This window comes from Lissotriton helveticus, chromosome 7 (assembly GCF_964261635.1).
Source record: "Lissotriton helveticus chromosome 7, aLisHel1.1, whole genome shotgun sequence".
NCBI lineage: Eukaryota > Metazoa > Chordata > Amphibia > Caudata > Salamandridae > Lissotriton > Lissotriton helveticus.
In genome coordinates this window covers 695,058,876-695,080,913 of record NC_136068.1, presented here as the reverse complement: position 1 = coordinate 695,080,913, position 22,038 = coordinate 695,058,876, and the positions used below count along the sequence as shown (strand labels likewise).

Sequence of the window (22,038 nt, the reverse complement as noted above, 5' to 3'; positions counted from 1 at the left end):
TTCATAGACTGGCTAGAATAGAGCCTGGGGTCCACCATGAACGATATCAGGAACTGGAAACTTTAAACCTCCATCTGGTGAACCGGATGGAAGCAATAGGAACAGGAAATACTCTTCATGAGCTCAAAAATGATCATGAGAACTCAAATGTGCCTAAACTGTTTCAAATATGCTACATATCTGGACAAAAAAGTTCCTTTTGGACCCCCAAAAAAGCAATAGGGTTGGCCACATACAAAAACATGCTTGATACTGAAAATATAAAGAAATTAGATGCGTATTTTTCCAGTAATTTAGTGAGGCACGTGCTACATTCATTTTGTATTGTGCACATGTTGCTAAAGTATGCAAAACACTGATACGCTGTCGCAGCAGAGGCCAGTCTTCAACAGTCACTGCACTGTTGCTGTGTGTATGTGGGTGTCCGGGGGGGGGGGGGTGTTGTAGTGAAGGGCACGTATTTGTCTTTTAATCTTGGAAACTTATCAGCAGACTGCGACGTGCCGCAGTATTTACCATCATGAACTGTGACAAAGCATTGATATGTTCCCCGAAAGCAAAAGGGAGGTGTACAGGGCTGTGACAGGAGGATACAGAGTGTTTACTGGCAAAAGAGTTCTTTTTTTACCCGACTGGCCTTAAATGCAAGCCATGAATTTCTATAACAATAACCGGTATCTGCTCAAAAAGGCATTAACATCATTTGCAAGTTGTTACTACATACAAATGTACTATAATGAAAATCCAACTAGGAAAAGGGAAGCATGCACAACCTTCGAAGCAATGCTCAAGACTGAAGAGAGTAGTTCCGGTTTACAGAAAGTGTCAACCGGAGGACTATGAAAATGAAGTAGTATAGATATAACAGTGGCATGCTCCAATGGTGGGAGTGGTATTCTAGAAGCAAGCACATCCCAGCATTTGTGCAGCAACACCGAGAAAGACGCAGTTTTGCAAAAGGCGTGTGAGTTGATGGCTTCTTGCAGTCAAAAAAGCATCAATCTGTCCAGCAGAGATAACCATCAATAAACCTTATTGTTGCTCCAACTTGGCTTGTCAATTGTAAAAATCCAATAAGCATAAGCAGTACTTTGCACTGCCATGTTTGAGTTAACACAAGGAGGACCTGTTGAAGCACCTCGAGCGGATTCAAACATAACGTCCGCTCAGCTTTTCATGCATTCAAAGTACTGTTCTAAGCAATCTCTACTGTGGAAATGTATTTCCATCAGATGAGATCTCATGGCAGAGCATAATTTTGTTAATGCCCATCCTCACATACAAGATCCTGCAAAATAAAAGTTCTTCCAAACAACTTCAGCTGAAATTGTTTTTACTTTGCACCAAGAAGGCCTAATGACTCATTCGCTCTCTGCTTCCAAAGGGGCAATTCATGATTTAATATAAGTTACACTGCACTACAACATAAAGTTACTGATACCTTGTTGCATGAGCATGTATACATTTTAAATTTAGAGTGCAGCACTTTCTCTAGGGTCACCTAGTTACTTTACATTTTATGGGGGAATGGTTAAAATTATTCTCTCACTATCGCTAACAAATAGTAACCACACAATGGAAATCAAAGGGCATGCAGCATAATTTTCAGTGCAAGCATACAACTTTGACAACACTGTTGAGGCAATCTGATAGAAACATCTAGCCGCAGATTGTTTACCTTAAAATTAGCCCCCGGCACCAGATGGATCTGGAAATTCTTCTACAGCAGTACCTGCGTGTCGGTAGAGGGCGTCGAGCTATTCCGATACAACGCCCTCCCCTGATGCGCTGATGCCACTTTCTTCCTTTCCGGGCTTCCACATTGATCCAGAGAGCAGTACCGCTGGACATTTTGGCCTACCAACATGGAACAGTGTGCTTTTTCTAAAGACCTTCAAGGTCTACGGTGTGGACCATGCAACCTCATACTATTTGTATGTGGAGTCTAGGCACGCACCTAGCACTTGCAGGAGCTTGTTGGCAATGCGGTGGTAGACAGTCCCTAGTCAGTTGTGGTCCTCTTGGTCCACTGATGACCATTTGAGGTCCAATCCCAGAAGTACTACATCCTCGTGGTCACCTGGTACATCACGGCATTGGCAGTCGGCACTGAGGCCTTCCTCAACTTTACCCCGTACACGCCTTGTCCCAGAATCGCCTCCTACTCCTCCGATTTTGGAAATGGAGTGAGAATCTGGGCTAAGCCTTTCGGTATTTCCCACTATCGAGGTAACTCTGGGTCAGATGTGAGAATACTATATCTCCCTCCATGCCATTATTGGCTCTCAACCTCCCTCTGGCACGCTTCTTGGCCCCGGGGAGGTCGGTGAGGCCTCCAAACCAGCGGGTCCTCCCTCTGTGTCGGCAGGGCCCTCCGAATCCGTGATTGACCTTGGCGTCATTGACACCGATCACCCCTTCCTTGTATACCCTCTCCGATACACAGTTGTCACCTTCTCGGCGCTGATCGACGTTGAGAACGGAGTCGGTGGATCAGTCCTCTCAGGGCTACCTTCCTCTGCTTTCAGAGGACGCCCCTCCAATTTTCTCCTTGACAAACCGATATTTTGGTGATGTGGGTGATCACATGGCTGAGTCCTCTAGAGTTACATAGAGTTTTTGCCCTTGGTGACACTAGTGGCCTTGATTCTTTCCCATCCTTAGGCCTGTTTTCACCTTCTTGCCTCGCTTCAGAAGCGAGGTCAACTTTTGCGACGTTGTTCTGGGACTGCGGCTTCCAACCGTTGAAGTGGCCATTGATTCCCCACTTGGGGTCTCCAACAAGGCCAGCTGGGGTCTGAGACTGTGCTTCCCATCAGTGAAACCCTCTTTGATATTCTGTTGGGCACTTGGGCTAAACCAGATTTAAGGGCCTCAGTGGACCGGTCTATAGCTCTTAGGGACCATCCTGCCCTGGAGACCTTTCCCATCAGCCTACTCAGCACAGTTTTGTTGTTCAGGCTGCTACAGCCTCCCCAAACATCGGAAACGTGTCTGACGTTCCTTCAGACAGGGGGTCCAAAGGTCTGCCCGTCTGTGCCCGTCAGCGACCTGACCGCGGCCAGCGCCAGGAACCCTGGACCTCCCATCGCTACGACACCACCACCCTCCTCACACTCAACCGTGGAAGACTTAGAGAATGCCAATAGGCCTCGCGGAACACGACCCACGGCCTGTTCTTCTGCCTCCACTGCCGCCAGACCCTCACCGCCACCCCGCCTCCAACACGGCAGGCGCCAGCACCAGCGACACCCTACAATGCATCCTCCTCAACGTACTCTCCGTACAAAAACACGCCATGGAAATCTGGAACCTACTGGACACTCTCTCGCCAGACATCGCCTTCTTCACAGAGACCTGGACCAACGCATCCTCCGCCCCCAACATCAGCAACGCCATCTCAGACTGATAAAAGATCCAGAGGAAAGACCGCCCCAACCACCCAGGAGGGGGCCTCGTTATCGCCCACAAGAGCACCCTCCGCCTCACCACCTCCAGCGAAACCTTCCCCTCCGCCGAACACCTGCACTCCCAGATCCAGACCACCCCAAAGCCACACTCCAAGGAACCCTCGTCTACAGACCCACCCGGACCTGAACACCCTTCGCCACCACCATCACCGACTTCATCGCACCCCACGCTATTGCCTCAACAAACTACATACTCATTGGAGACCTGAACTTCCACCTAGACAACCCCAGCGACCCCAACTCCACTATCCTTTGTGACAACCTCACCAGCATCGGACTTAAACATATCAACACACCGACCCACAGAGCAGGACACACCCTGGACCCCATCTTTGCAGCAGGAAACATTGTCCAATTCAGCCACATAACGCAGCCGCCATGGACCGACCACCACTGCCTACACTTTGCCATCAACAAACTCAAGGCACCCGAACCAGCCCCATGCCCACCACGAAGGAACTAGAGCAAGGGTACCGATGAGCAACTTTACTCCACCCTTATCCGAGACAACCACACCTGGGCACCCGACGCAAACGTCGCAGCCAGAGAACTCCACACATGGATCTCTGACCGTTTGGTTACTAGCATGGGAAAGCATGCCACCAAGGGACATTTTGGTGGGTGAGGGTTATTTTTTTTTTTAAGTTATTGCTTTCCCAGGCTAGTAACCAAACGGTTCACTTGGGTTTAGACACTTTTTGGAAGGTTAGCACCTTATTTTGTAAATTCTGAGAGGACTTACAGAGGAGATTGAGTCCATGACTGATATATCTCTTCACTCCCTTCATTGTTTTTTGACATGACTTTCAATGGTCAATATCCGTTTGGCTCTATAGCTGACACAGCTTTACGCTGTTTCTGGGGCAGTCAGAGTGGAGCGAAATCTCAATATCAGATTGCCATACCATCGTCATCTTACCCCCCATACGGCGCTGGGAATGGTCTCCTGTATTCCCTCCTGGGTGGACTGTTATAGGGCTGTGCCAGTTAGCTTCTTCTTTACACTTATCCCTGCACGTACGGTCCGTGTGGTGACTTGCCCCGGCAGGTATTTTCTTTCTGCATTTTACCCAGTCAATGAGGTTGTGGTCCCTGGTTGTTCTCCGGGATGCATCTTACTTTCTGACCCTGTTGGTGTCAACGCAGGTGGCTGCACTGTCTTCCTTGCAATTTACCCACGTTCTGATTGGGGAGTTTTCAAAGTATTGTGCAGATGCACTGTTGCCTCGTTCCCTGTAGTCTGTATGCCTTACAGGCATTCCTCAATATGTTCCTGACACAGTTGTACCCTTATAAGGGACTAACTGGTGCAAGGTGTGGTTCTTGGCCTATGGTTATTTGTCTGGGTCCACCCAGAGTGGTGTTCCAGCTTTCTCTCTTCAGGGGTTTGGGCTTCTTGTGTTAGTTCTCACTATACACGGGCAAGTCAAAGCCCTGCCCGTCCCCATTTTCACTCTTAGGTTCCTTGTGGTCATCCCTTGCCCATATCTTGGAATAAGTGGCCAACTCAGACACCCTACCTCTCCATGCCTATGCATGGCCTGTTTTCCTCCGCTTCTGCCTTGTGAAGCTGCTGTTGCTTTAATTGTTTTGATCGGAGCCGTTTCCAATATTTTGTTACTGGCCTGGCTGTTCTTCAGGTGTGACTTATGCTCTTTTTGGGGCTATATGGCGAATGTTCCTCTTTCATTGTTTTTCAGGTGTGCCCTTTTCTCTTTTTGGGGGATTATAGCGAATGTTCCTCTTTCGTTCTTAGACACTGCGGGTGGATCATACAGAGGATTGTTGTTCTTACGCCTTGGGGGCTCGTCTCCCTTGTGCTAACAGGCTAACGAATATGCCCTTGAGTGGTGTCTGGATCCTTTCTAGGATGTGGACACTGCCTTTATCTGTCCTTTTCTTCTTTACACTAGCCCTTTGGTTGGACTTTCATTTCTGGGGTTGGGTCTTCCAATACTAATTTCTTTTACGCTGCAGCCTGGTTGTTTGCATATACTTCCATTGAGTTGGCTCTGTCCACCTCGGTCCCACTGGTCTTGTTCTTCTGCCATGCCTCCTATTCCATGTCTTTGCACAGCTGTGGATTCAGTTCCATACGGGGCTCTCCCCGAGTTTTCAGGTGGGATGTTTTCTTCCACATCTCCCTTCCTCGCAAGTGGTGTCTTTTTCTTATGCCGACCGGATAGCCTAGTTAGGGATATTTCTTGGAATCAGTTCACAGACCCTCCCCATGATGGTATTGCTTGGGTATATATTCTAAGGTAAGGAGTCTGCGGCTAGACGTCTCTATCAGATCAATAAGGTACTTACCTTCATTAATGCCTTATCTGGGAGAGACTATATCTAACTGCAGATTCCTTACTGACCCGGTTTCTCCTCTTTCTTCCAGATCCCTTCTATGAACCTTTGTTGGTATTCAAATAAATATCTATCTATATCTCTAAGACACAACAAACAACGGCTAATACTTAAAACACATGTTTTCAAAAGGAGGATTCTTTTTGGGCACACTGTTTCATGGCAGTTTTTATACGCGTCTCTGCGTTTCATCACAGAAAGTAGCTGCAGAAGAAACAGACGATTGCGCATCAGGGGAGGGCTTTTATGGACTCTGACGACGTCACATCCAGTGGACGACGTAGTTACGGAATTGCTCGATGCCCTCTACCGACGTGCAGAGATAAACATTTCTGGATCTAGTCTTGGGTCTAGGGTTAATTCTAAGGTGGGAATCTGTGGCTAGACCTAGTTTCTACCGGATAAGACATTACCGAAGGTAAGTAACTGATTTGTTAAGTGCACTAACATTACCTTGGACAGTAACACCAGACAGATCAATCAAATCTGAGTACGCAAGGCACAGGAAAAAAATTGGAGATGAGGAAGGTAGCTAAAAGTAGCAACACAGAAAAATACAAGGTAGGGGATACCCCAAGTAAATTGACAGTTGTGATACTCACCTGAAATGCCACTAGAAATCTATCAAGTACTTATAACATGGACCAAACTCTTTAATCCTACCAAGGACTAATACAGGCAAGTGTCCTGAGGGATTCATTTAAAAGGCTTGCATACATAGATGTGTCTGTACTAAATCAGTCACATTTAATAACATTTATAATCCCATAGACCACATTAAAAAAGCATTTAATGTGGTTTTCGGGATGCTTTGTAACATAGCTAAAAAAACATTGACAACGCCAATAGTCTCAAAGTGAGACTAATTGGCTTTGTCAAGGCTCGTTTGTGGTTGCCAAAGTCCGCTTGTTTACATCCTGCAATTCAGAACAATTTCTAGGCAAGATTCCATTATCTCTCTGGGCCACCAAAACAATTGTAGTTGGAGAGAGTCAAGCTAAAAGGAAATCTTCTTTGTTCATTATAATCATCATCAGTACAGCACCATAGGAAACTCGGACATATTCCTCAGAAGACTACACATATGGATGAATAAGTCATGACCAAAACGAAGCAGCCTATAGGTATTTTATCAAGCATCCTACACTGCATCAAAACACAGACAACAAATTAATTTGTCATTAGAACTCAAAATTCTACTTCTAGAAAAATTAAAGAGTATATTTTATCTACAGACTGACTGAGAAATGTGGCCAGAAGGAATATCTGAATTTTAGAACTTTAAGCCTTTTGGGTGTACCATACCCCAGGTGTTTTTTTGTATAGTTTAACAGAAAAAACCTTACCACCAGCTCTAAACAAATCTACTTCTTCCAAAGCCGTGCCTCCGCGATACAGCTAGACTGCTCATTTATAACTGTGCTCGCTTCTTTTAATAGATTCCATTCACAAATGGCAATAACAGGTGAAATAGTACATGCAACAGTCGCAATTATACTAAGCACAGTAAACCAAATAAAACATAACATAAAGGCCTTTTCCTATGCGCAGTTTCTAAAGACAAAATGTCCCCAAAAAATCAGAATTGTTTCCCTACTTTCGTTTTGAATATTTACTTGTGCAAGCACTAAAAATAAGTGTCACTACTACAAAGAAAGTGCCAGTAGAGTTGGGCAGCGTTTAACATGTATACAGTAGCAGGGAATTCCCACGCTTGGTCAATGGGTCACAAAGATTTGCATGATACACTCTTATTCGGAGTGCATTCCTCAAGCAGCTCTGCTCAGCTATAGCACCAACTTCGCCACAACACAAAGGGAGCAGCACCCTCCAATGTCACGCACACATCAATCTTTCCTACAACCCACCAAAAAAACACAGCACACAGAGAAGAAAGACTGGGTAAGAAAACAACATTCTAACCTATACCTCGGAGTCTGCATGCAGCTTTTTAAAGACCGTTTACAGGTCACTACTCGATATTAGGATTTTAACCTCTAAACTGCAAGTAACAAAAGGATCTCTGTGACAAAAGCAGTAACTCACTGAACTATTTACATTATATGCACAACTGTGATCTGTATGGTGCACGTTCTTTGCAGCAGGCATACTAACCCTTTGCACTACCTTATTCGGAGCCAACATTTCCACTAGACATAACTCCGATCTCTCCAGCAGACTTATTAATCACCAGAGTTATATTGACATTTATTGTTGCATGGAATTGCTGGAGGCAAAGCAGCAGCAGCAAGTGCTTTTACATATACAATATATTTCAAAACACGGCACCCCCAGAGTCAGCACCCAGTGCCATGGCACCAGTCGCACCTCCCTAGAGCTAGCCCTGCAGTCGCTCACACACCCACTCACACACCTATGCAGACGCTCACACAGCCACTAACTCACCCATACAGCCACTCACACACCCACTCACTCACTCACTAATAGTCACTCACACAGCCATTCACTCACCCATACTGCTACTAACATACCCATAATCAGATATCCACTCACACAGTAATACAGTCACACAGCCACTCAGATGAGCTATGTTAGAAATAGTATGACTAATTGCTAGTACGGAAAGAATAGTAATTTAACTTATGATGTAACTTAGTATATATCTTTAAGCCTCAAACGTTTGCAAAACACACTCATGGAAAGATGTCATCAGTGATGTCACTGACCATGTCATGAGCGATGTAATATGTGAGGTCATAAGCAGTGCATTGTGGGGCTGTAAGTTATAGTTAGCTCAGGTAATTATTACTGCTGAATTTCTATGGTTTTGTACAAGTGAAATCTGAGTCTAACTAGAACACCCATGTAGCCTTTGGCTTATTTCAGTGAATTTCTAAGGTTTTTTAAAATTCTATTTCTTAACTATAACGTCCCTGTAACCTTTGTTTTTTTTCAGTGAAAATATATTTTTTAAACTTTATTAGTTTTTCACATCTACATGAGGTGTATCTTGCATTAACATTTTTAATAGTCATGTCACAGTACGTATATCACAATACCTCCGTCTCTCAGCACTTCTTTAATGACCAAGTTTAGGGTATATAGAGGAGAAAGGTTGGAAATATATCCTGTGTGTGCAAGACGTGTATCTATGCGGACAGTGGTGTATCTGAACATGCAATCAGTCCAAACAGGTCATGTGGCGATTGAGGGCGATGGTGCCTGGGTGTCTGTAGTGTCTTGTTCTAGGGTAAGCAGGTACTTGCGTAGGGGCTGCCAAATATCTACAGGGCGTGATGCCCCGAGTTGTAAGGTAGTATAGTCCATGCTAGTGGTGTTGCATAGTGTCAGACTCGTGCCAGGCAGTCGGGGAGGAGAGAGCGGGACTGCCCCAGTGCACTGCGATCTCAAGTTTCACCAATAGCAGTTCCATGGAGATTAATCTGCGTGTTGATCAGGGAAGGTCCGTGGTATAGCCTAAGAGTGCCATTGCCAGTTCCGGCTGAAGTGTAAGGTCTGTCATTTTTAGGTCAAGCCTGGCGAAGCGCGCATGTGCTACTCTACGAGGTGACCTTTTGGAATCAGTCTGCTTTTTTCGAACACTCGTACGTGTGGCGGCATCCACCTTGCGGGAGTGAGCAGCGGCGCGCAGGGGCCATCTGTTTTTAATTAGCGTGGCCACGCATGCTGGTTTACATTTCTCTACTCTCTCTCTCCCCTGCCTGTCTCATCTCTCCCTCCCTCTCAGGCACCCTGTTTCCAGTTTTGGGCCCCCGCTGCTTCCAAGAGACTTTCACATGGGGTAGCATGGCTAAACACTTGTGCTGATTTCTCTGGGTACTGTTTGTCCACAAACCTGTGTTTCCCCATGATGTGGTCTGTGTCTGTCTGTCTGTGTCTGTCTCTTTCTCTCTCTCTCGTGAACGAGCTCTTAGACAAGTGTCACGCAGGGGGTCACCTCTCATTGACGTTAGTAAACAGTAATAACCCTTCCAGTGGGTTTGTTTATTTATTTTGCAGATTTATATCGCGGAAACGCGACCCGAAGGTATTGGAGCGCTTCACATGAGCGCCATTGAAGTTACGTACGAATACATTCCCAACTTTTTGGTAGGCACAGGGATATTAAGTGCTTTGTCCAGAATCACAGGATGTGGGGTCGACCCGAGTCTCAAACCTTAGTTTCCCTGCTTCAAAGTCAGCAGCTATAGCCGTGAGACCTCATGAGCAGCAACAGCTGCAAAACAACTGTGCCTGATTTTTGTACTTTGTGCCCACCTCAGAATGCGGTCAGCCTGCAGTGTACCTGAACTTTCATTACGAGAGCAATGATGTGGATACACATTTGATATGTATTTATTTTTTGGAGTAGAATAAACTTGCAAAGTGGAGTTACATAACTGGGGAGACCAGTTCACTGCAATTGTAGGAGAATCGAAACTGGCTAACTCCCGCACTTCGAAGTATTAGTGAAAAAATTCTGAACTTGATGGCCCGTACAGTTATCAGCATACATAGCGTTGGCCCCGGTGATAACGGGATACCAACAGCCAGTGACGCACCACCCACTTGAAAGTGCGCGCTCCTAGCAATATTCCCGAGCGGTGATGGGTGCCTGCCTTTAATGAGCACTTCCTGCCCAGGTATTCCTCGCAGTTATCCAGCAGGACCCACCCTCTAACACAGTTACCACGACCAGATTGAACTTAGTCAGCACAGAAAGGCGGCTTTTTCGGTGACCAATCGTCCAATGCTTCAAAATTAGAGCGCTCGACAGTGAGGAATGCAAGCCTGCTTTATTAGCAGTGGATAGATCAGAAGCAGTAATATATTCCACCCTCCTTTATGGTGAGAACCCATGCTTCTTATATGCATATTTGTTATAGCCCAAATTTTGCCCGCTTTCATTAAAGCGCTTTACAACCTGAAAGGCACTACCTTACGGGTTTTCCCCTTTTTTAATCAGGGAAATAAAGAGATATGCTCTGTGACACAGAATGGTCGGCCGATGCAGGGGGCCGTACTTGCTTCGCCATGTTCTAAAATCAGCAGCTCTGGCCGCTAGTACAGGTTTACCCTGATGACATCATAGTTAACCCCTTTCCTTCCCTTATCTTCTCAACAGCCTCCTTTGCTGCATGGCTAAATACTTACACAGGGTAAAATGCAGCATGGCTAAACACTTATAAGGTCCGAAAATCGAGACCTATTGGCTATGCCAGTGCTTGTTTGCAATATGTGAGTATATCGATAGCCAATACCTGGCAATGGTGCGGCAGTTCCATGTCAGATGTGCAAAGTCCTCTGCCAAGGCCTGGCATTTGAGACAGCGGTCTGTTTTGCTAGTGTCATATTTAGCTGTGTCCACCGGAGTAAGGTATACTCTATGTAGGAATTTGAACTGCAATAGCTTGCATCTCTGGCCAAGTGATATTTTGTGTACCGGCATGCAGCAATATGACCAGATGCTATCGGTAACTGGGGTTCCCAGGTCACGCGCCCAGTAATTAAAAGCCCAGCCTCAAAAACCCGAACCAAAAAAAGTAATACCAACACCCACCGCGCATGCAGTCAGTTTCAAGTGTATGACCAGTGCACTATAGAAAACCTTTTAAGAACGTTTTTCACCGTTCACTGTTCACATATTAAAGACACAAAGGATAAAGTCAGTAGGAGCAGACAGAGTGCTATAGTTGTAAAGCAGCTCTTCATGCAGTTCAATGCAACCACTCAAGTCGAGGTGGAAGGATACATCCAAACAGCCAATATAATTAGATGGGATGAGTACTCCATGTGGTTAAGGGAAGACATGACTGAAAACTCTCAACCCAACGGGCGAAAGGTTGGTCATTGAAAGTCAATGGTTGAAAAGGTCACACCCAAAGCCCATTCTGCGTGTACACTGTGAGCAATAGGTCCCTTTGACAGGTTCTCGTCAAAACCCAGACCAAAAAGAAATCTTTTATAGAGGACTATGCAAAGCATGACAGTCTTCAAAATGCAGTAATTTCAATGAAGCTATTGGGAAGCCTTCTCAGAATAGATTATAGTGGCATGTTCTATTGGATGCCTATTCTGTGTTCTCGGGCTTCTTCAAAATGATGCTGAAGAAGACAAAAGGGAAGGATATAGTTTATGTTTCAGGACTTGCAGGTTTTTAATTATATTACCAGAGGAAAACCTGTTTCGCGCAAGTAAACAGAAAGGACAACCCTTCACTAAAGACCACATTTGCACCACATGACATTTATGTGCATTTTTAATTATCACAAACTGCAAGAACTTAACAGTATCTTGAGAAAGCAGCCAGGTATTCAGAAAAATGTGGCCCTACAAGGGAACATGAGGGTTTTCATTAAAGCCTGTACAGTAGCTCTTAAACGTTATTTTTGGAAAGGGAAGTAGTCTAAATTGCTTTTTAGTTATGTGACCAACCATGTTAATGATCCAACGGAAATGGAATGTATCCACCTAGGAAAGAAACAGCTCTACAATGCTAGACTAGTGGCAACTGTTTGCTCCAGAGATGCCCATGACATACGTCTGTCAACATATGATGCCAGGCCGTATAAAGGCCCTCAGGTTATTGGTGCCTGTGATGCACAGCTATTACAAGATAACCAAGCTTTTGGCCAAATGGCTTGAAATACTTTGCCTAGAACAGCCAGAGTGTGTTCCTTTAATATTGGAAGTCACAGAACCGTAAACAAATTACTTTTGCCAGGCATTTACTGATGCCTGTAAGGGCAGACAACACCTAGGGTTGCACTACAATTTCGAAATCAAACATGTAATAACGCAAATGAAAAGTTACGCTGAATGACTGTTCTATAGATTCAGACATTTTCAAGGGTGGCATCGGTGGCAGAGAACCTAGAACTCACTAATGTATTTTAGGTACTGAACAAAACGAAATTGTCTCAGGACATACCCTGTACAGTGCTATGCTAGTAGCTTATACAGTGATTACAATAGTGACAGGCTGCTTGTGCAATGGGAAGAGGAGGACATAAGTAGGAAGGGAACTGTGACTCAGTTTGTTTTGAGAATTGAGCATTGTTAGGAACATGCTGCAAAATTAAGAGGTCTATAGAAATGTAGTGCATGCACCGTCAGTAAGAAGTAAAATCAAACCCATTCTATCCTAGACCATCTCTGCTTTTCTCTGTCAGGTCAAGCTTGAATTTTAAGGTTGTTCTGACGAGGGTCAGGGGCGTTCCTGGATAGGGCTCAGATAATGCTCAGGCAAATAAGTCTCCTCACTTGTTGAACATCCCAAGTTCTACAAGTTAAGACTGGTCTGAAAGGGTATACACTAGAATTACTCTTAAATGAGGATGGAATTCAAATACTTGGTCCAGCACAACTTTAACCCTATTTCAATCAGTTACTGCCTAAGCTCTTAACATTTTGTGATGCACAAAAGCTGCTCTCACCCTGTAGTGTGTCTCGGTACTAAATCCATGAATGTGTGTGAGAAGCACAGTTTCCTCTCTAACGAATCAGTTTCCCTAGACACAGACTCTTAGTCTGCAGGTCTCAACCAGATTACCCACTTGATAGAAACAATTAACCCCTTCCACGCTCATGACGAGCTGGGCTCGTCATGAGGTAGCCTCCTCGCACGCTCATGACGAGCCCAGCTCGTCATGAAACAATGGGAATGAGAAAAACTCAGCACAGGAGGGGAAAATGCATAGCATCGATGTGGTTAAACACAAAATAGCCAAGGAAAGCGGCTTCTTCCTCAACAGCGAAATGGCTAGGAATTTTGAAAAACAGAATGATAAGTCCGAAGAGCCTGAAAAGGTATTTGTAAAAAGATTGCTTACCTTAGAATCTAACTTATGCTAAGTCCTGAGAGGCTGAAAAGACATCTGTAAACGGATTGTTTACTTCAGAATTTATTCTAGTTAGTCAACAAAAGATACTGCTTCCAGGAAGGTGCTCTGCAGATCCCAGAAATGTACATACTGCTTAAGTGAGTTGATGTAGCATCCCCGTCTCAAATGAAGTAAAGGACAAGATGATCAACAAAGGGCAGTATAGGCCTTTTATCTGTCAATGCTAGCAGTAACACTTTCACCTTGGACTACAGAATTACTGGAGATACATCAGTTTACTACACGACATCCCTTTTAGCCCGAGTGCCAGTTGCACTTATTCAACAGGAATTCTGAAAGACAAATTGATTTATATAAAAAATATAAATCTACGACTATTATCTCTTTCTTTAAAGTATAGAACAAGAATTGACACCATCTTATATAAATGGCTGCTACACAAAATATTTTTCAAGCAAGGTTTCATAAAGTACACGGAGCCACAAGCTCCATTAAAGCGGATGTTTGGAAAAAAACGTTGCCAAGATTTCAAGTAGAAATTGGTCTCCTAACTTGGGAGAACTAATAAGAGTTCTTGGTGAATTATTTGGAAAGGAAAGTTAACTTTTGCTCTTTTTAGGTCTCGCCTGGCTTTAGCAGCGCGCATGCGCTACTCGCTATGCGGTGGGCTTTTGCAATAGATACGATTTCAGAAGGGGCTTTAAGCCACGCCCTTCTTTTTGATTGGCGGATGTCAGCGCTTATGTTAAACGCTGGCGCACGATTGGCAATCTGGCTTTTTGGTATCCGCCTTGTCCACTTTAAGGACGACCCATGTGGACAGCCCAACGCCATCTTTGTTTCGCATTACGTAGGAGGGTGTGCTGGTAGCTTGCTCCTCCCTTCCCTTTCCCCCATCCCAAACCAAACTTCCCAGAGTTGCGCTCTTCATTTGCACGCTGGGCTTCTGGAGGTGGAGGCCAAAGTTAGCTGCGCCGTAAGTTTTATTAAAAACTCATGTGCCTTTACCTGCAAATGCTTCAATTGTACAGTTGTTTTCTTCGCAGCCCTCAGATGTTCAGGTCTATTGCCTTCGTTAAGGGCCACTACACCCGTCCGTATGAGCGTAGCCTTGAAAGGGGAACTGAAACCACTAACAGTGGGGTTCATTAGGTGCACACAGGCAGTCAGGGGTACATGCGGGGCAGAGAAGGTGCAAAAGCAAGTGCTGGCTCCTTCGTTTTTATTTCCAAAGTAGGAAATATAATTACGGAATCTGATTGTTTAAATCCATTGACTAAAAGTCCCCTTGTTGTAGCAGTTAGAAGCCGGAGCGCATTCAGCTGTGGTTCTCAGCGGAGCTGCTTGCATCTGAATCCGGCTCATTCATGGCAGATTGAGATTCAGTTGTTTTGTTCGCACTCCCCCTGTTGTGCTTTTAACATGGCCACACCACCCTATATGCAGCTAGCACAGATGCTTGCTCGATAACTTATAAGAAACATGCTGCGCTGGAGAGTGGGGCTCTAGTAAAGCAGGAGACATACTAATTACAACCTATCTTCGGCAAGAAAAAGCTGGCACTTGCTTCAACCCTTCACCATTCACCGGGCGCAGATACTAATGTAGACGCTGATTGGGTGCTATTTCGGTAACATGATACTTGGTTGGATACTCTACACACCACTTACTATTATGTTTCGCCTTCCTACGTTTGTGATAGGAGAGTCTGACGCTAGGTTCGTAAATTGGAGGTCACCAGGAAGAAACCAAGGCTGCTCTAATCAGAAGGTCCAGTAGTTTGCTCAGCAGTTACTGCAAGCATGGCAACCTTGCCCTGGGTAAGAATTTTGCCCCTCCCTCCCGCATGAAAGCGGTCATTCAGCACCTGCGCTAAAGAGGGCCCTTTGGTATGGGTAGAATATCTATTTTAGGCTTCCTGCATTGCGATCCCTCTTTTATATTAACCTAATTAAATTAAATATTCTTGTGGCACTGCGTCCTACTTTCGTAACTCTGCATATTGGTTTTTCATTATTTTTCATTATTGCTTATTTCTGTGACTTTGCAGTCTGTGCTCTTTTAGACGCGAATGAGTTTCAGGTAAACACTTTTCTATCCCGACACAACAGAAACAGATCATTAGTTTTCAGGTTCAACCACGCCAGCCACAATCAAGTATTCCGGAGTAAATACATGGGCAGTTGTATGGAATCTGCGGTCAATCGGATATTTTTTTACACGTTTTAGCTTTGCAGAGCATTTTATTCTTAAGAGTAACCTGCCAAGATGCACGGTCACTGTTGAATTACTAAATGACACACACAAAGAAGGTTTTGATAACTTATGCATATCAAGTTCGGAGTTCCTTATTCCGACTGATGATTTGGGCTAGTAAGGCTGTCACCCCACACCCATGATGACCCATACCACCACTATTCGCAGTATCCATTATCCCAAAAGTTGACAGAGGGAAACATGAAAATTGAGACTTCAAATCAGATAATGTCGCTGTTTTTTTTAGTTCGGCCTCTTAATATCAAGGGGATCAAAAAACAGTGATGGATGGAATGCTTGAATTATTCTCAGCCACTCTTTTTTCGCTCAACATGCCACCTCTGAACCCAGCCTTATTCAAATCAACCTTGACCCTATTCCGCATGGGAACATCCGGTCTTTTAGTATCAAGTTATCTAGGTCACAGTTGTACCTTGCTTGAACAAAATTAAGTGCAGATCATGACCTTTATTGAGGACCATTTGTATCTAACCTTTGCAGAAGAAATGTCTTTTTAAGACTGTAAAGACCCTTTCATATACATCTACAAGGTTTAAAGCAGGGCTCTTAACTCTCATTCAAAGGGTTCTAGTTTTGGCAAAGGTTTCTGCAGCTCGGAGCCTGCAACTCACCAAACAATGCCTTATAGAGGTCTTCCTGGAGCTCTGCAGCCAGCCCTTTGGGATTCTTTAGACTGGACCGGGATTCTTTAGACTGCTCTTGCTCTAGTGCCAGCTGCTAGTGCTTTGTACAATGAAGGCTGCAGCGCACAGGACACATATATTACATATTATAGAACAAGCATTGAAAATGCAATAGATATCGCCTTTGATTAAGTTAAAGCCATTTGCTTTGCTAATAGTATTGCATAGCAAAGCAAATGGCTGCAACTTAACAAAAGGCGAGGCCTATTGCATTTTTAATGCTTGTTCAACATGGTGGCGGTACCCAATAATTTTGGGGGGTTTTGTACGTATATGGAAGTATTGACTTTCAAAGATGCTACTAAAGAAAAGTAACTTATCTATTGCTACAGTACTCCAACTTTGGTATCTTTCGCGCTTCAATAATCACCACCAAAAGCTTGGAAGTCACTGTTAACAGAGCAGTCTTCCTATGGACTCAAATAACAGACAGGCAAAGAGACCATATGGAGTCCCATTCAGCACATATGTGAACCAAACTACAGTCAATGTGGTGGAGAGGCACGAAACTCAAATTCCACAATGACTTTGCAGATTTTTACCACTGTCAAGCTAACAAGGGAATCCTCATTGCTCTGATCTTCACTTCATAGTATTTTGCTTCACTTGGGTGTTTGTCTGCTCTGTGGAATTTTTTTTACCATCAATTATAGACAGTAAACAGTTTCGACTGCCCCTTTTCTATTTGAGTATTTGTGCTTCTGAAACCTTTCAAATGAATTACATGCATGCTAAGGCACTTTTGAAACCTTAGCAAGCACAATTTTCTTTTTGCATTTGTCACCCCAAGTGGGACGGTCATACGGATTTGCAAATGGCTGGGTCCATACTAGAATGGAATGATGAGCAAAAATAAATGATGGATTTGGGCCCAGATCTCTGTAATGCGGAGAATGTATGACATTGTTCAGCATTCCGTCCGTCACTTGCTCTTTTTGCATTTGTCACCACGAGGGGAACAGGCATGGCCAGAAGTGGGTCCCATGCTCTCAATGCCACGGTAGTCAAGCTAGTCTTGCTGATGAGGGGTGATACCCCTAAACCAGTCCAAGGATGCGTGTTTCCAGTCCAGGAAGGACCTGGCCTGGCAGTTCAGGGTGGACTGGTCCCATGGGTAGTAGGGTCCAGACTGAATTGCATATGGCTGGGTCCAAACTGGAATGACATGGTGAGCAAAGAAACAATGGATTTGGGCACAGGTCTCTGTACTGGTGGTGGATGTTTGACATTGTTCAGCATTCCGTCCATCAATTGTTCTTTTTGCATTTGTCACCACGAGTGAGACAGGCAATCATGTGGGCCCAGGAAGATTTAGCATGACGACCCAAACAAGAAATGCCTGTTATGCTTTAATAGGCAGGACATTTGGCAAAGAATTAAGAAATTGGTCAATATTTCACTAATAAGATGCTAAAGATAGAGAAGCTTGGTTCCGAAGTGCATATTCCTGGCAAAGGTAGTGATCCTTTAGAATGAAGTAAAAAAAACAAATACCTTTGACTCTTTGCCAGCATCTTCCCAGGCTTCTACATAAAAAATATCACTTTAGCTTATGGATGCTTTCATAAACTAAATCCTCAGCAACAGCTTCAAGCAAGTCCTCATCGAAGAAAACAGCTGATGTCCCAACAACATTTGCATCGAAACTTACCTCGGTGGTGATGAAAGTGGATTCTTTTTATGAATTACACACATTTAAAAAACTTTATCTGGATATGAAAGAATGAAGAAAAAACAATCTACTAACCCAATTTAAAGAGTGTACTGAATACCCCTAGAGAAAGTTGAATATTTATTGGAAACGATCATTTTTAAGGATGGGATCGCTTCTCCCTATAAGCTGCCCTAGATAAGCTGCCAGTGTTAAAACAAACTCCCAAAATTCGAGTGTCACTGGCGGCGTGAAGCTGGACTATTCTTGGTTGAAGGAGCAGCCCATAGTTTCGAGAATATATACCAGAGACTCAAGTGGAAACCCACTGTAGACATGTGCAACTCTCCTGCTTTCGGGTTCCTCTTGTACGTCCCTCCTATACTCAGTTTATTTGAGATGGTGTTTGGTATGGCGCTTAACTGTCACATAACGGTTATCTACATGAAATTTAAGGAGTCGTGAAAAGGCACCAGAAAGTTCTGTCTGAAAATACAGCTTCGCTAACGGTTGATTTCTGCACAGATTAATGGGCACATTCATATAGTAAACATGTTTCCTCATGGGCTGCGTTTGCATTTTAAGAGAGTCCTCAAAGCTGAGAAGAAACATGGCAAGCCTCTCGGGAAGAAAATGCGTTTCCTCACATGTAACTTTGGCACATATAGAGCAGTACATAGGTGGAGCGATGATTCTTGTGTGTTACGTATGTAGTGTTCTGGATGCAAAACTAAGTAAAGACTTCGCAATATCACATTTTAAATCTATAAACAGATGCTGCAGAGCGTTCTATTCCAGCACACAGGAGTCATTCTGTCTCCGAATTCAAGCTCTGGTTTTTGCCGTTCAATGTTTTCAAACCGTGCAAAATTCCTTTACCCAAGTCATAAAAGGACGTTCAGCAAGTATTTCTGCATTCAAACAAACGTCAGAATATAAACCTTGTTTTGCTTCTTTAAGTAGGTCAGCCTCATATTAAGTTATAGTCGGTGCACGTAATATGAAGCAATGCAGATTTAAGTCTTAGCATGGATTGGCTCACACAGAGAAATGTTTGTGCTGGGGCTGCTCAAAACAGGACCACAGATGCTACAAACTGCCTAGTAATCAAGCAGGGGGTAAAACGCCCCTGGCATGGAAGGCAGTGGCTGAACAAATGCCTTTGGATACACATTTCAGGAATGTAATTGTGAGATAATACCAGTCACAGGAGTAACCCTCCACACTACTAAAGTGTCACCCAGAACATGGGTTATTGAGTGAATATAGACAAAAATAAAAACTCACAAGATAGCCATCTGTCTCAATCCCTTGATGTTCTCTCACAAACCCTTCGACTGGTTTGAGAGAATAATCTCAATATGACCAAAATAAACCTATTAATCTAGGATCTTGCAATCAGGTGCAAAACCGATTACCATCAAAGGCAAGTGACCATAAACTCAAAACATCAGTTAAATGTTCCATTGGTGGTGGTGATCAAGATCATCCCAGCTGTGAGCACTGAATCCACAAAAGAGGGATCCCAGTCGTACCATCAATTCCAGGCAATTCTTTTAAATAGGCTAGAAAATCACTGCTGGCAATAATTTTCTTTTATCACAATCACTTTCACAAAAAGTTACTGTTGGAAATGGCTTTCTAGGTCGCTTTCCCTTGACTATTTGCGTTTCTCATTCTCAGTTTTATGGATGCTATCCATAGGACTTCAATCAGGATGGAAACTGCCATTTGGGTGCCTAAGCTCCTTGCTCATCATATACACGATTACCTTGTCATGGGGTAAGACCTATACCCAGGGCATGTATCTCGAATACTCCTCAATGGTCCTGCAGCACGTGTTGTGCATCCACAGAGGTAGCTCATGGAATGTGCCACAGGTTTTCCCTGGGGAGGCCTGTGTGCACAGGTTACCCTAACTCGTTTTGGCATTTAAAATGCTATGTGCCAAGGTTCTTCATGTCTCTTGCTATATTGGAGTTCTCCCTGGTGATAGGGTGCAGTGTTAGGAAGAGGTAGGGTATGTGCGGGTTACGTGCAATGGTCGTGAATGGCGCCGGATGGTGTGTTCAGTATGACTGGGCCTGCTTCTCGCTTTGGATTAGCATGGGGCAATGTAGGGAAAGGCTAATGAGCAGTATTTCCTATGAGCAGAGTAGTAGCAGTATCGGGTTTGATATCAATGTGTTTGTAATGGAGCATCCTCTCCAGTAGTGACAGAGGAACCGACATTACATGTGGGGAAATATCACTTTTCGGAAAGTGGGCATTTCGATGCTCATGGCACTATGTGCGTTTCTCAAATTCACATCTGGGTAACAGGAGGTCAGCAACATTTGTGCATTCCAGATTGAAGGCCATAAACTAGGGGCTCAAGGTAAACTGCGGATCTCTGACTCTAAGGGGCCTTTCTGGAATGGTTATGTGGAGGTGCAATTGGCACATGCATTCCAAGGGGCAGGGTCTTGGCCCCACTAAAGACAGTCATCAAGCATCCCGGGATAGGATGGCAAACAAGACAACATTTAGAGAGGGCTTGTCCATTTCAAAAGTGGCCTCTTGCACAGATTGAATCTTCATAGGCCATCATGGATTGCAGATGGCAGCAAGGGATAATTAACGCCGCACTACCTAGCTGTACACTGTGTTTGAATGCACAAAGTTACTGTTGCCCACCTCCTTGGTCCACTGCCAATGAACCACGCCACTATAGTACAAAAGAGAGAGCACAGAGAGTCAACACATATTAAAAGGCACAAATGATAAGCAAAGAAATCTATCAGGACTCTTCAATGATGTTTATCAGATCCTTTAATAGTTGCTTGAACCACAAAAGCATAATGCAGTGCAGGTGCCGCCAAAGCGTTTCACCCAGAATAGGGTTTCCCCAGGGCAATAATAAACTGTACTGCGCTCTGGGATGTACTCAGGAATGTACCCAGATTGTTGAGAAGTCCGTGATAACTCAAATTGATTATGTTAATTTCCAGATTGTAAAACCAAATTAATTTCCTGATCGCCAGATTCAAAAGAACAATAGAATGTTCACTGTGATAGGTGAACCATCTACAATTTCCTCATTTTAATGTAAAGTGCACAGTAAGCACATTTCAAAGGATGCGGTGTCTCGCACCTCCCTGAAGCTTTAGCTTTTATTTCATCGGCGGGTCGAAAGACACCAGATCGGGAGGACGGCAGTGCCAGACATTGCAGCCTCTGTCCGAGGTTGTTGGCTCCCTCTCCCAGGACCCACTCCACAAGGTACTTTATTGTGGAAAACATTGTGACGAAACCTGAGGGGTTTGTGTGCCTTGTGGGCACCTGCAGCTGACTTTCAAGGTTACGGCAGTACACACCACCGCCAGAAGGAAGACATTTATCCATTGAGACTTGAAAGCATGGCAGTTTCCTGGGTCAGAACATTTTGCTACGGGGGGAGGGGAAATCACGGTCCCACACTCATGCAGGTGCCGTTGGGCGCTTGTAAATCTAATCCGGATGGAAGAAACTAAGTAACAGTTTCTTTCAGTGTTAGGTGGTTCTGACTGTTTAGTCAACAGAGGGGCAGCCAAGACTAGGTGTATCGTTGGCTGGTGTACTTGAAAACTTAGGGGCTGGGTCACGAGGCTTAGTGAAAGACCTGTGACTGTTAAATCATTCTGCGAATGGGAAAGTCAGCACCTGCATATAACTGTAAAGTGTATATACAATGTGTTTATCATTTGGATTTCAGTGCGAGTGCAATACAAAGACAAGTGTTTTATGCATACAGTATGTAGTTTTTCTGTGGCGAA

The 22,038-nt window shown here is 44.3% G+C and overlaps 1 protein-coding gene across 2 annotated transcripts in view; it reads right to left on the bottom strand.

The window, feature by feature from the left end:
• Positions 1-22,038, bottom strand: part of CPEB4 (cytoplasmic polyadenylation element binding protein 4) — a 253,854-nt gene that overhangs the window by 55,961 nt on the left and 175,855 nt on the right. The gene's annotated exons all lie outside the window — the stretch shown is intronic.